Here is a 12,405-nt window from a genome sequence, read left to right as displayed (position 1 = left end):
TTCTTTTCACAACTGTGAGAAGTAAGAGCCAGTTTAATGAATGCTGAAGCACGTCTCTTTCCCAGGTGCTCAATCCTCTTTCCAATTTGCCTGCTAAATCTGCTGCACTTTCCTCTCATTTCTTAATATTCAAGGATTATCTCAGATGCTCTCCTGGGAAATGTGGCTTCCTTAGGGTTATGGAAATAATTAGAAAAGATTACAGCTTGCTTTTTTGAATGAGACTAGATTTATTTGTGTTTTTCTTGTTGCTAATGAGAGGCTTGCTTGTTCTCACTTTGATTTAGAAAACTTTCTTGCAGAAAGAAAAGTACCATCTAATCCACAATATGAAGAAATAGATCTTTCAAAGAAGGCTGAAAAATTAATGTGGCTGAATGAATTTGATGAAATGGATAAAATTAAATTGAACTCAGATAACCTTTTAAATAGAAAGGTCTGAAATAGACCGTAGATTTTGATCCAGCTTCCATGTCAGTAATACGTTCAATGAACCATTGAGCAGGAGTGTCCACAGTTCTGTGACAAAATTCTGGTTGCAAATCCCTGCCCCAGTCCTGTAGCATTAAGCAAAAATGTACCATTTCTTTGAGTACATGTAGACTTGTCTACACGCTCTCTTTAAACGAGTAAGATAGTTTCACCCAGAGAATACTTTCATAATATCCTACATCAGACTTTTCTTATACAGATAGTTTCTGAGCATGTGTATCTAGTTACCATTACTGGATTTCAGTTAGATACTGTCTTAGTTTTAGGTAGGCCTAACTACCTTTCTGCCCCATCCCTACTCCTTATCTACATATCTATATGTTGTTGGCTGATCTTACAGCTGTTTGCCATCTTTTTTCTATCAAGTATATTTCCCCTTTTCAATAGTAATACATAGCAAAATGTTGCTACACTTTTACATTATTTACAGAAAAAACCCTCCTATAATTCTTCATTAAATTACCTTCCCCTCATACTGTTTTCCCTTCCCCAATGCCCTTAGTTGTCTGTCTTCCTTACTGAAATTTGAAATTAGTCTTGAAATGGTCTTTTGTATCTGACAGCACTGGGTTATGGCTGCACAAACCAACACCATTAAGAGCCTTCACCTAGATATAAATCAAATAGATTGAATGCAACACAAAATGTAGCTGTGGAAACCTCGAGCTCTGCATGTGCTAAACTCTTTGGCAGGGAAAATGACCTGTAGTGATTGCCATACAGATGTTTCTAAGATGTTTGTGGTATCCAAGCCAACTTAAGGAAATAGAGCTTGGGTACTGTTAAGGAGTTTTGCATCTCCTAAGCCAAAAAAGCCCAAGGTCTCTCAGGGACTGTTTAGTGCTAAAACTTTGTCAAACAGGGCACGAACAGAAACTCGTGTTCTACATCTATGCCTTAATTTGTTTTCCTAGCAACTTAGAACGGAACTTAACTACATGCCTTCTTTAGCAAAGTGTCAGTGTGGTCTCTCTTGCAGTTCTTTAAACTACATTGGTCATGTGTTCATCAACAAAGACAAACGTAAAGTCTTGCATCTGAGTGACCTTAGAAAATAGCCATTGGCCCTAGTGGACCAGCTGAAGCTGTCTCAGCAGTGTGCCCTTACAATGCAGAAAGTTGAGCTTCAAATTCAGCAGTGTTATCAAAAGCATAGCCGGAGGGTCAAGGGAAGCAATTATTTTCCTGCACTGAGTACTTGTGAGGCTACATCAAGAATAGGGTGTCTATCTTGGAATCCCAGTACCAGAAGTTATCAGGAAACTGGAGTTTGGGGCCCACAGGAGGATGGAGTAGATGTCATACATGGAGAATGCAGAGTAACCAGGATGGCTAGGAGGTACACTAGAAAGAATGCTGCACTGGCATCTTTCTGCCGCCTTCACTAATGGCAAATGGGGGATGCAGAGAAGATGGAGCCAGACTTCCCTCAGAGATCCACAATGAAAGGATAGCAAGTAGCACGTGTAAACAGCAGCAAGAGGAATTTCTACCATGTTTAAAGGAAAAGCTCTTCAACACGATGAGATGGGAGGGAGGACGTGTGCCAGGACACATGCAGAGAGGCAGTGGCACAACTATTCAAGAACCCTACTAGGCTGATTTAATGTGAACGTAGTCCTGCTTTGAGGGAAGCAAGCACTTCTAGAGATCACTTTCAACAGGTCACCCACTGATTTTATAGGAATTACTACCACATCTATCCTGCCCCATCCTGTCTACCAGCCTATAAAAGCTTTATTGTCTGTATTGTTCTCCTGGTGTCTGGGCATATCATTTGTTTTTTACCACCTCCTTCATTCTGGCTCTGACTTAGAAACCATATAACAGAATTTATTACTGTGAACAGAAAGTTTCTAGTCTTTTTTTTTCAAATGCCATATTATGACATTACTCCGAGTTTTTCACTGATATATTTCTAGTGGTGACTGTTCTTTACCTGGATTTTATTACACAGTCATTGTTCTCTGCAAAGAGTGATACGTAACTGCGTTGCTTTGGGCACAACACTGAAAAAGAATTTTGCTTCTCTGGACTACTTTTTGTTTCATCTTCAATGTAGCTGATCTTCTGCAGGCGGTGGGCTCAGAAGATGGGTTGGAATACTTTTGCTTAAAATATTCTTCTTGGACTGAAGAACATAAGCCTTGGCTTCACATGATGTCTAGAAATAATACCTGGGGCAATAGAGGATCTGAAACATGATAAACATCAGTCTGCATTGTGTCAGTTTATCAAAGCTGCAGAATAAAATACTAGCTAACATACAATTTGTTGCTGAAAACCTGTGATCTTAATAGGTATTTTTGCACACAAATGTATGATATAGTCTCAAAGTAATTTGTATCTCTTTTTTTTTACCATTTGAATCCTGCTAATTATTTTTTTAAATGTGGAGGATTTAATTTCAAGTTCTTGCACTGATTCAAGTGCAAGTTTAAGGTTACTTTTTAATTTTTTTTTTCTTAAGCTTTTTAAGAAGGCCAGTTAAAGAGAAGGGAAGACCTGCATTGGCTTCAGTGGACTGAAACCAAATACAACTGGCAGCATTTGGGAAAGGTACCAGCCAGGCACACACAGCTGTTCCTTTACTTACGAGGGACAGAAGCGCCAGTGAAGGAAAAGCCACTGTCTCACCACATGGTGCGTTGTCTGCAAGGGTGACTGTGAGGGTGTGGAGAAGAGAAGGGTCTGAAGAGGCCATATAACAGCCTTCCAATACCTGAGGGGGCCTTCAGGAAAGCTGGGGAGGGGCATTTTATGTAGGCGTGTAGCAGCAGGATGAGTGGAAATGGCTTTAAACTGGAAGAGGGTAGATTTATACTAGATACCAGGAAGCAATTCTTTACTGTGAGGGTGGCGAGACACTAGAAGAGATTGCCCAATGAGGTTGTGGATGCCCCCTCCCTGGAAGCATCCAAGGCCAGGCTGGATGGGGCTTTGACCAACCTGGTCTAGTGGGAGGTGTCCCTGCCTATAGCAGTGGTGTTGGCACTAGGTGATCTTACAGGTCCCTTCCAACCCAGTTCCTTCTATGATTCATTCTCTGGTCCTGTAGTTCCCTCACTGGCCTTGGTGAGATTGTCTCCCATCCGGAGCTAGTAGGAGGTGTTGATATCACATTATTTAATGAGCATCCAGGCAGTGTATGAGACACTTCTTTATTAAAGAATGCTGAGTATTTGCCATCCCTCCTGGGTATGGTGCAGAAAGGCTGAGTCTGAGAGCTTGATCTAGCACAGTACTGCAGACTGAGTGCCAATCCTGCATGCTGAGTGCTAATACCCTGTCTGAAAAATTTAGAGATTCCTTCTGCCACAGTCTGCATCTCCAGCTTTGGAGAATGCTGCTAAGGGTTAAGGACTTACTGACAAAGACTCCAGCGTTTGGGTACTGCTTTGTTCATGGCTGATGATGTAAGGACAGACTGTAAGGGCAGATATAGCTGATTTGTAAATAATAGCAGAGAAGAGATCATGAGTGCTATGACAGACTGAGAACAATTAGGAAAATTTCTTGGAAAATACTGCCTCTGATATTCCTGGGCATAGAGGTCAGGATCTCAGTGCTGCAGTGACATGGGATGACGTATTGTTTTAATTTTCAATATGTCTTTTTCTCATTAATTGTGAAAGTTGTTTTTTTCAGCCTTGCTAAATGAAAAAGCAAAGGCTGAAGGAGGCATACGTGGCATATGTCACATTTGAGGATAATAGACCCATTTGTTCTGTTTCTTAAATGTCATTGCTTCTTTTGATATTCCTATACCTGGATGAGTGACTTTCCCCATTGACAGCCAAGAAAAATGATTTGGAAAACAAAAGCAAATGACAAACTTGAAGATTCATGATAGCCATTGCTGCTCACCTCTCCTCTCCAAGCCCAAGTGGATTAAAGACGTGAGAAAGAAGGATGGGAAAGTGGGTTAGTGTTGGGGCCCCATTCAGCTATACATACTGTAGAGAGAACCCAGGGACCTCATGTGTTCTGTGGCTGCAGCAGGATTCCTGGCTTATCATGGCACTTCTCATACCACCAGTGTTTGCTGCCTGCGTGCAACTGGGGATCAATCCACCTTCAGAGGCAGATGGAGATTTTGCTGCAGGGCAGCTGAGGAGACAGATTTACCACACCATGCAAGGACACAGTTTTCGGAAGCACCCACGACCGGCCTTGGAGGGTAGACTACATTCATCACATGGCTGAATGGCTGAAAATGCTGTGTACCAGAAAACTGAGGGCCCAGGATAGCTGTAAAGGAGTTGCCAAGACCAACAAAGAGCTAACAGCCAGAAATTCTTCTGGGACATGCTTGCTGTATGCATATCCCAGGATCCTTCTGTCTGCCTGGGCACAACTGAGCTCTTTGGCATGGCGACTACAGTTATTTTTTAGGAAGCACCAAGATAAGGCACACTCTGGGAAACAATGAACTCAAAGTCCAGACTGAGGAAGTGCAGTTTTGCCATTTCACAAAACCAGGTGCATTTTAACATGTGTAGAGGGAATATGTATAAACATTGCAAAAATAAAAGAAAAAAAAAAAAAAAAAAGGGCTTGCAGCAAACATCAAACCTCCTCTATGTTCACCAGCTGCAAGTTTCAACCTGTTACTTGCAAGGGTTTACACTTCTGACTGTGATGTTCACCATTTTGCTGATTCAAATCAGTATTGCTTTGTGTCCACTGGTTGTGCTGGCAGTGAGGGGGCAGGAAGATTCAAATGCATCGCTATCTATCTGTCTGTCTGTCTGTCTTTTTATCTGTGTATTAATCAAAGTCTGACCACATGTGTATCTTCTTGTCAGAACATACTTCACTGAGCTGCTGTAGGACCAGAGCCTTTATCAGGCTGATGTAACTTGTATCATGCTTGTAACTGCATCCTTGACCTCAAGGAATTCATCCGGAATCCCAGACTGGCTGAGGCTGACAGGGACCTCTGGGTCTAACTGGCCCAGCCTCTACTCAGGCAGACACCCAGACCAGGGTGTCCAGGGCCATGTCCAGGTGGCTCTTCAAGATCTCCAAGGAGGAGACACCACAGCCTCCTTGGCCAACCTGTGCCAGTGCACCCTTACGTGTTTCCTGCTGTACAGGAAGAACCCACTGTGTTCCAGTCTGTGCCCACTGCCTCTTGTCCTAACACTGACCACTACTGAAGTAAGTGTGTCTCTGTCCTCTGCACTCTCCTCTCAGGTGTTTATGGACATAGATGAGATCGGTCAGAGCCTGCACTCATCCAGGCTGAAGAGCTCTCAGCCTCTCATTGTAGAAAAGATGCTCCATATTCCTTGTGGCCCTCCACTGTGCTCTCTGCAGTTACATTCATGCCTCTCTTGTACTGAGGAGCCCAGAATGGGCACAGCACTCCAGCTGTGAATGCCCATCTACACCTGTGGAGCTGAAAGTAATTTTTTTGTCTAATTAATTTGCCATTCCTCCTCAAGCTACCTCCTGTCACCCCATGGGGAAAGCACGCAAGAGCAGTCAAGTATCTCAGCAGACAGCTGTGCAGCTCTCACTCAGTAGGATCTTGCTTGGGGAATTCATCCAGGCTGCAGAAAAAAAAAAAAATTAATGGTAATTGTTTCTGTTTCAGCAGTTCTCAGTTTTGTTGCCTTTGAACTGTGTCTGGAAACAAATACCTTTCTTCTTTATTTTCCTCTTGGGACTGTCAGGAGGTCTGCTTTCAGGTGGTTTAATGAGAAACAAGCCTCTGTCGACAGTATTTAAGGAACATGATTAATTGCTAGAGTAAAGGGCTGCAGCATGCCTCCACATAACATCTACACAATCAGTCAGGGCCAGGACTATGTCCCCTCAGCACTGAGATTGTTACCTGATACAAAAGGAAGCCCCAATCGTCCCACTCCAGAACCTAAGCCATGACACTGCAAATGGGCAATTTTGGTCCTATTTGGTCCCATCCCACAACCCTCTTCTGCAGATTTGCCACCTGAGTGTTTCTTTGCCTTGCAGCCTTAGCACTGTAGCTGCATTTTTAATGTCCAGGGGAGGGTACACCAAGTGCTTTGCAGCAGCCTAGCCACAAGGAAGTGGGAAGTGGCTCACAGAGGAGACAAGGTCCTTTTGGGCAATTCCAGCTCAGCTGAAGGGCAGAAGGGGAGGCTCTGGTCAAGGGCTACGTGTATCTGTGTGTAAAGGGATGAGCTTAATAGCCCATGGTCCCTGATCACTGAGACACAAGGCTGTGTTTTGCTTGGGGTTGGGATCATCTCTGTTCACTGCAGCAGGGCCTGGCAAAGCCTTTCACATAGAACAATAAAAAAAGCCTGGCACCAGTTTGCCTTCCTCTCCAATGTAGCTTGTAAGGCTCAGAAATCCTGGAAAATTTTAACTGCAATCTAATCATCATAGGCCTTCAGAGCATTTCTTCTGTTTTTTTTTTTTTTTTTTTTTTTTTTTTTAATGTATATTTTTTCTTGGTATTCCTGAGTGGGGGATATCCTGTGAGAGCCTTGGGAAGGTTCCTTGATAATTCAGAGGCCTCTTTCCTCCAGGATCCACTCTGGTAAATCCATAATGGCAGTTCTCTGCATGCCAGAATCTGAGTCAAATATGCTGGGACGTGTTGGCTGGGCCCGATCATTTTTCTGACACATGTCTTTGCAGCATGCATGCTTGTTCCATACCTCTGAATTTTCTCTCCATATAGGTGAGCATTCTTCAAACCCATTTCCTAGTTTTATCCCTCATGTGGCACCATGGCAAAAGAATATAGTGTATGTGTTTGATTGCTACTTTAGAAGATCAGTGTTATGTTTTTCCTGGATGAAATCTGTGGTGGCCCACAGGTTGTCAGCAGGGTCCAAGTCCACACCATTGCCTGAAAGGGAATGCCCTGAGCTGTGTAGGGGGTGGGCTTCTTGTTTTGCAAACCAGCTTCTAGCCCCTCAGGCCATGCCAGGTTTTCTCTAGCCCAAGGTATAAAGTGCTGAAAACAAAAGTGTACCTCTCTGTGCTGCTCTGGGAGTTGGGACTGAATCAGAGCAGCACTTTCCAGACAAGAGGAACTCCCAAACAAGGCAGACAGACTGAGAAAATTGTAATATCCCCTGGTAAAACTGGAGAGAGACACGTCGAGGGCAAAACCTCTGCCCCACATACGGTCAGGTCAACATATGGGAATGGGACATGAAATCTTACTTGCAACATACTCGTATTTAGTTTAACTAAGGCTGGTTAGAAGTAATTCAATTGTTGTCACTACACATATCTCTGTTTAAGAAACCAAAACCAAAACCAAAAACAAAACAGTAAGTTTGAAAAGTTTCTCTGTTATTTACAGTTGATTACTGACTAGGCAGCACAAGGTGGTGCCTAAAATGAATCATCTTGGCCAGCGTGAATTGTGGAAGTGTGTTGAAAAAAATTGCTACTGAAAGGACAGCATTTCTTCCCCTGCCAGTACTGGTATTCACAACAGGGACAGTTAGGAGGGAAGTGGAGAGGCTGGGAAATGATGCGCAGTGAGAAAGGGAAGAAAAAGCAAGCATTGTGTTGAGGAGACAATGTGGCCAGCACACTGTGTCCAAGTTCTGCTGGATTATTGCATGGTATTTTAAAATACACCGCAAATGCTACCGCAGCAGGCAGGAAGTTGTTCAGAGCCAGCTGCAAAGCTTGGTTCATCCACTGCACCCTCATTCTTAGGACTTAGGCCAGCAGTCGTGATTGCAATGTATCTGATTTCCCTCACCTGGTTGTATCATGTATGGAGTTATTTATGTGTTGGGGACAAGCAGCTTCTCCCCGTAAAACATGACAGATCAGACTGGTGAGGTTCTATGTTGATTCTCTTCGTTCACTGCTCTTGCACTACAAGAAGCTCAGAGCAAAGCTGTGGGTATATATATATTATTTCTGTTTGAATTATGCCCCTTGTAAATACTATGGCATGCTTGCAAAGCTTTGATTACTCATCCCACCCTAAGGTGAGATACTTATGATCCTTGCAGAAAAAACGGGAAGACTTTGAAGTCTACCAACATTGGCATGCCATAGAGTCAATGAGCCTGAAAGGGAAGTACAAGTCCTTATTTCTGATAGAGTAGAAGGCTGGCATGTTCCTACAGATTATTATTTTTTTTCCAGATCACCTTAGTTTCTGTCTGGCAACTTGCAGCTTGTGTAGCACTGCAAGGTAAATGTAGCCATGCTGTGCAGTGCTAGGACTGTGCCCATCACCTCTGTGAGTGTCCTTTGAGCTTCATGCTCCCAAGTCTGAGAAATCAGCTAGCTGCAGAGCAGATGAAGCATGAACCTGTAAGGGCAGATCTGCAACCAGCCTGAACTGGCACATTTCCAGCATAGTGGAGAAAGACGTTATGCTGATTTACACCCTTTGAGACTCGCCCAAGGTAATGGCATGCTCTCCTCTGACTTCAATAGGAGCAGGCACTGGTGCTGGGAGAGAGGCTTCCTTCCACTAGAGGAATAACACAGCTGTACACGAAGTCCAAGGGAGCGAAGCATCAAAAGCTGCCTCAACAGCAGTGGTTAGGTTTAAACAATATGCACACCTTTAATGTTCCTAAGAGACAGGTTTCAGATGTGTGAGCCCATTTTTTTGTCTTATGCCAAGAAAACAGATGTGTGAGTTGTTTCCTAATTGCCACAGGCAGTGTCACATGGCTAACTCAGCATCTCCCAACACTGGGCGTCTGCCTAGGTGTGTGATGAGCGGTGGGAGGAGATCGTCTGGGTACACACATTCCTCGTGGTAAGAAGGCAGATTTAGGTCTGCAAAGCCCATGACTAGCAAATATCAAGTACTTCAGACCTCTGCATTATGAAATCACAGCTCTCGGAGTGCGTTGATAACCTGTTACAGAGTTTGTAAGGTTTGGATGGAAAGGGAACGTTGGCAAATGTGGTGGCAAATAGTGTACTGTGGGAAATCCCTCTCAGAGGCACTGACAGTGAGCAGCTTCTGCTGCCCTGACTGGCCTAAGGAGCAGGGTCAAAAATAAGTAACCAGCTTCTCTGTGCAGGTTGTTTTGTGTTCTACAATTACCGTGAAATCAATGTGAGAGTACCTGAGCGTGGTACTGCCTGCTGGCTCAGAGTGGCAGAAAGAGGGTATGCTCAGAGCAAACTACCTCATAGACCCTTAAACTAACTTTTTGTTTTGTTTTGTTTTCATTTTAAGGAAATGTCTCAACACTAATGTTGGAACCTCTTATTCCCTTGCAATTTGTCATCCCTTAATTGCTCAGCAAGGGGCTCATCCTGCAGGGAATGCTCCTGCTGCCTTTCAGTGCTCCGTGGTACCCTGCATAGCTCTGCTGTTGGCCTCCTCGTTTCTCCCTGCCTCTTATCTCTGGGCAGTCCCTGCCAGGAGCATAAATATAACCCTGTCATCTCTGTGGTGTCATCTCCTGAGCTACAGCTGTGCTGCCGAACTGCCTCCTTCAGTTCAAACTGCAATTTCGGTGAGACTTTTCTAAAACCCTTTTCTTTCTATGCTGTCTTACAGACACTGGAGATGTGCAGGAGTGCTAGGACCGGTGTATGTGATGCTGATCAGCACTTCCTCCTTGCTTTTCTGTATCCAACAGCTGTTTTGTCTGTCTTTCATTTTTGCATTTGGTTGGTTAGGTCACTGGGGTGAGCCTCGTCTGTGTTAGCTGTGCCCAAAAATTTCTCCTTTCAGCTTACAAATGCTACAACAGCACAAATAAACGTACTTGAAATGCGTGTGTCTAAATCCAACATTAAAGTCTCTGTAAGAAGATGTGTTGATCTACATTTGTGTAAGAGACAATGTACTTTTGACTCAAAATTATTCCTGAAAATGGCTGGTTTCTACAGGGAGTATTATTTGGTCACAGGCTTGTGGGCAAAAATATCTCACCTCAATGCAAGAATAAAGATAAATGCTTTCCCTTTGCCTTTTTTTCAGAGCTCAAAAAGGCCATATTTATATCCACAGATCAAAAAGATACCTGATGTGATCGAGCAGATCACTTCTTATTTGTTTTCAGCTTAATAAAACTGACATGGGCTGTCATGCAGGATTGGAGATGTCTGACTGATGGTCCCAAGGACCTCTGAGGAGGTGGTAGCTGGCTGGGTAGACTTGGGGCCAATTTTCCAATGACATCTGATCTCTTGAGCTTTATTTTGTAAGTGAATATAGCAGTGTCTTTACAGAGCTTCTGCTAAGGCTTGCTTTATCTGCGTATCTGCTTACTCCTCTCTGTTACAGGCCTCACAAGCATGTTTTGCAAGACAGAAGGAACAGCCTTTTAGGAGGGGATGTGCTTACGCTCAGAGAGAGCTTCAGGAGCCGGGAATGGAGTTGAGGAACAGAGAAGAGGAGAGGGGCTGCTGGACAGAAGTCTGATTGTGGCCACACACCAGAGGCCCTACATTAAAAGGATGGTATCCAGATATCCACATCCCTTCGGTACACAGCAGCTGCATCTCCTAGGAGCTAGGTGCTGGGCATTAAAGAGACCTGGGTAGATGCCACCACAGCTGCATTGTTCCTTGCATAGATGACTCACTACCAGTCTTGCTTATAAAATTGCTTCCTGAAGGAGCACGAACAGCTGTCCCTCTTCTAAATAAGCAAAGCAGCTGCTTGTGCTCCTGCCCTGCCACACTACTGCCTGTCCAGCAGTAGATTACCACTGGAAGTCAAGGGGCCACTTGTGAAGAAGCAGACTGCTGCTGTTCAGTGTCTGCCATCAGCCAGTGGTATCTTGAGCTAGAGGGGAGACCACAAAGCAAAACTCATTGAAGGAGAAAGGGAGTGTGGTGCTGGCATCCTCCTAGAGTTCCTTTCATGGCCCTCCTGCTGTGGCCACGTGAGTGCCTCCTCTGCTGTGCCACCTGCATACCCTTCCCAGAGCCCTGATTAGGCTCTTCCACACGACAGCCAAACAGATGAACCACAGCCCTCTAGCACCTGCACACTTCTCAGTGCTCCAGCCCTGTGATTTTGGTTTGTTCAGCTCTTTCTCCTTTATGCCTGTTTTAAAATGTCTTCGTGGGTGATAGGAAAATAACTCTCACATATTTGTTTTAACTCTGATTCTGTAAAGGCATGTGCAGGGCCGACAGGGAGATGGCACAGTGAGCATGTCCCATAGGACACTTTCAAGTGAGCAATAATTTTGATTAATAGAGAGATCACATCCCACTGGATTTTATCAGTCAGTTCGTTCTAATCTCGAAAAAACAATAAATCCATGGAGAAGCCTGAGAAGCCTACAAGTGTAACCAGAGCTGTTTGTTGTATCTTGGTCCACCTTCTTTTTAAAGGAGATGCCTTTATTTTGGATGAAGAGTGCAGGGTTTTTTTTTTCTTTTAAATATTGGAGTGCCTTTGTTTAGGTAGCAGTGTCGGGTTTTTTTCCCCCCCTTTTTCCCCCTGTATTTTTCATGAAGGCATTACAGTTCTCACACTTCATTTTTCATATCTTGCCTCACCAAATTACTGCATCTCGTGGAGTCCTGAACAAATGAGAGTAATCACTCACTCTAATTAAATGTTTCATATTTTATTAGACACTGCATGCAATCTGCAGCACAGAGGTCTCATATGAGGCCCACTTCATATGAGATATCTTCATATCTCTCTCACACACACCTGAGGGCAGAGATTTACTCCATCACAACTTTTCCATTGCAGTGGTGGCTCTCACTGTCACCTGAACCAGCAGCTGCCAGGATTGGCTTCACCTGCTTCCGGGGCTGAGCGAAAGGAAGATGGCATACATTCAGCAGTGACAGCAGATAGCACTTCTTACCATGATGGAGGTAGTAACACAGGGCTTGGGGGAAGCCTCTGCAGCCTACCGTGTATTACTGGCAGCCCTCAGGTGGAGTTTGAAGAACTCTAAAAGGGAGCTCTGTTTCCTACCCGGGGATCCGTCAGCC

General features: G+C 44.1%; 1 long non-coding RNA gene across 1 annotated transcript; it reads left to right on the top strand.

The window, feature by feature from the left end:
• The first annotated feature begins 8,431 nt into the window (after window positions 1-8,431).
• Window positions 8,432-10,873, top strand: LOC107051955. Its single transcript, XR_001463966.3, has 2 exons — window positions 8,432-9,950; window positions 10,727-10,873. It is a non-coding gene; the product is annotated as an uncharacterized LOC107051955 (long non-coding RNA).
• Window positions 10,874-12,405: the final 1,532 nt, after the last annotated feature.

Source organism: Gallus gallus, chromosome Z (assembly GCF_016699485.2).
Source record: "Gallus gallus isolate bGalGal1 chromosome Z, bGalGal1.mat.broiler.GRCg7b, whole genome shotgun sequence".
NCBI lineage: Eukaryota > Metazoa > Chordata > Aves > Galliformes > Phasianidae > Gallus > Gallus gallus.
Note: the sequence above shows the minus strand (reverse complement) of the source record. Positions and strands in the feature narration are given on the sequence as shown.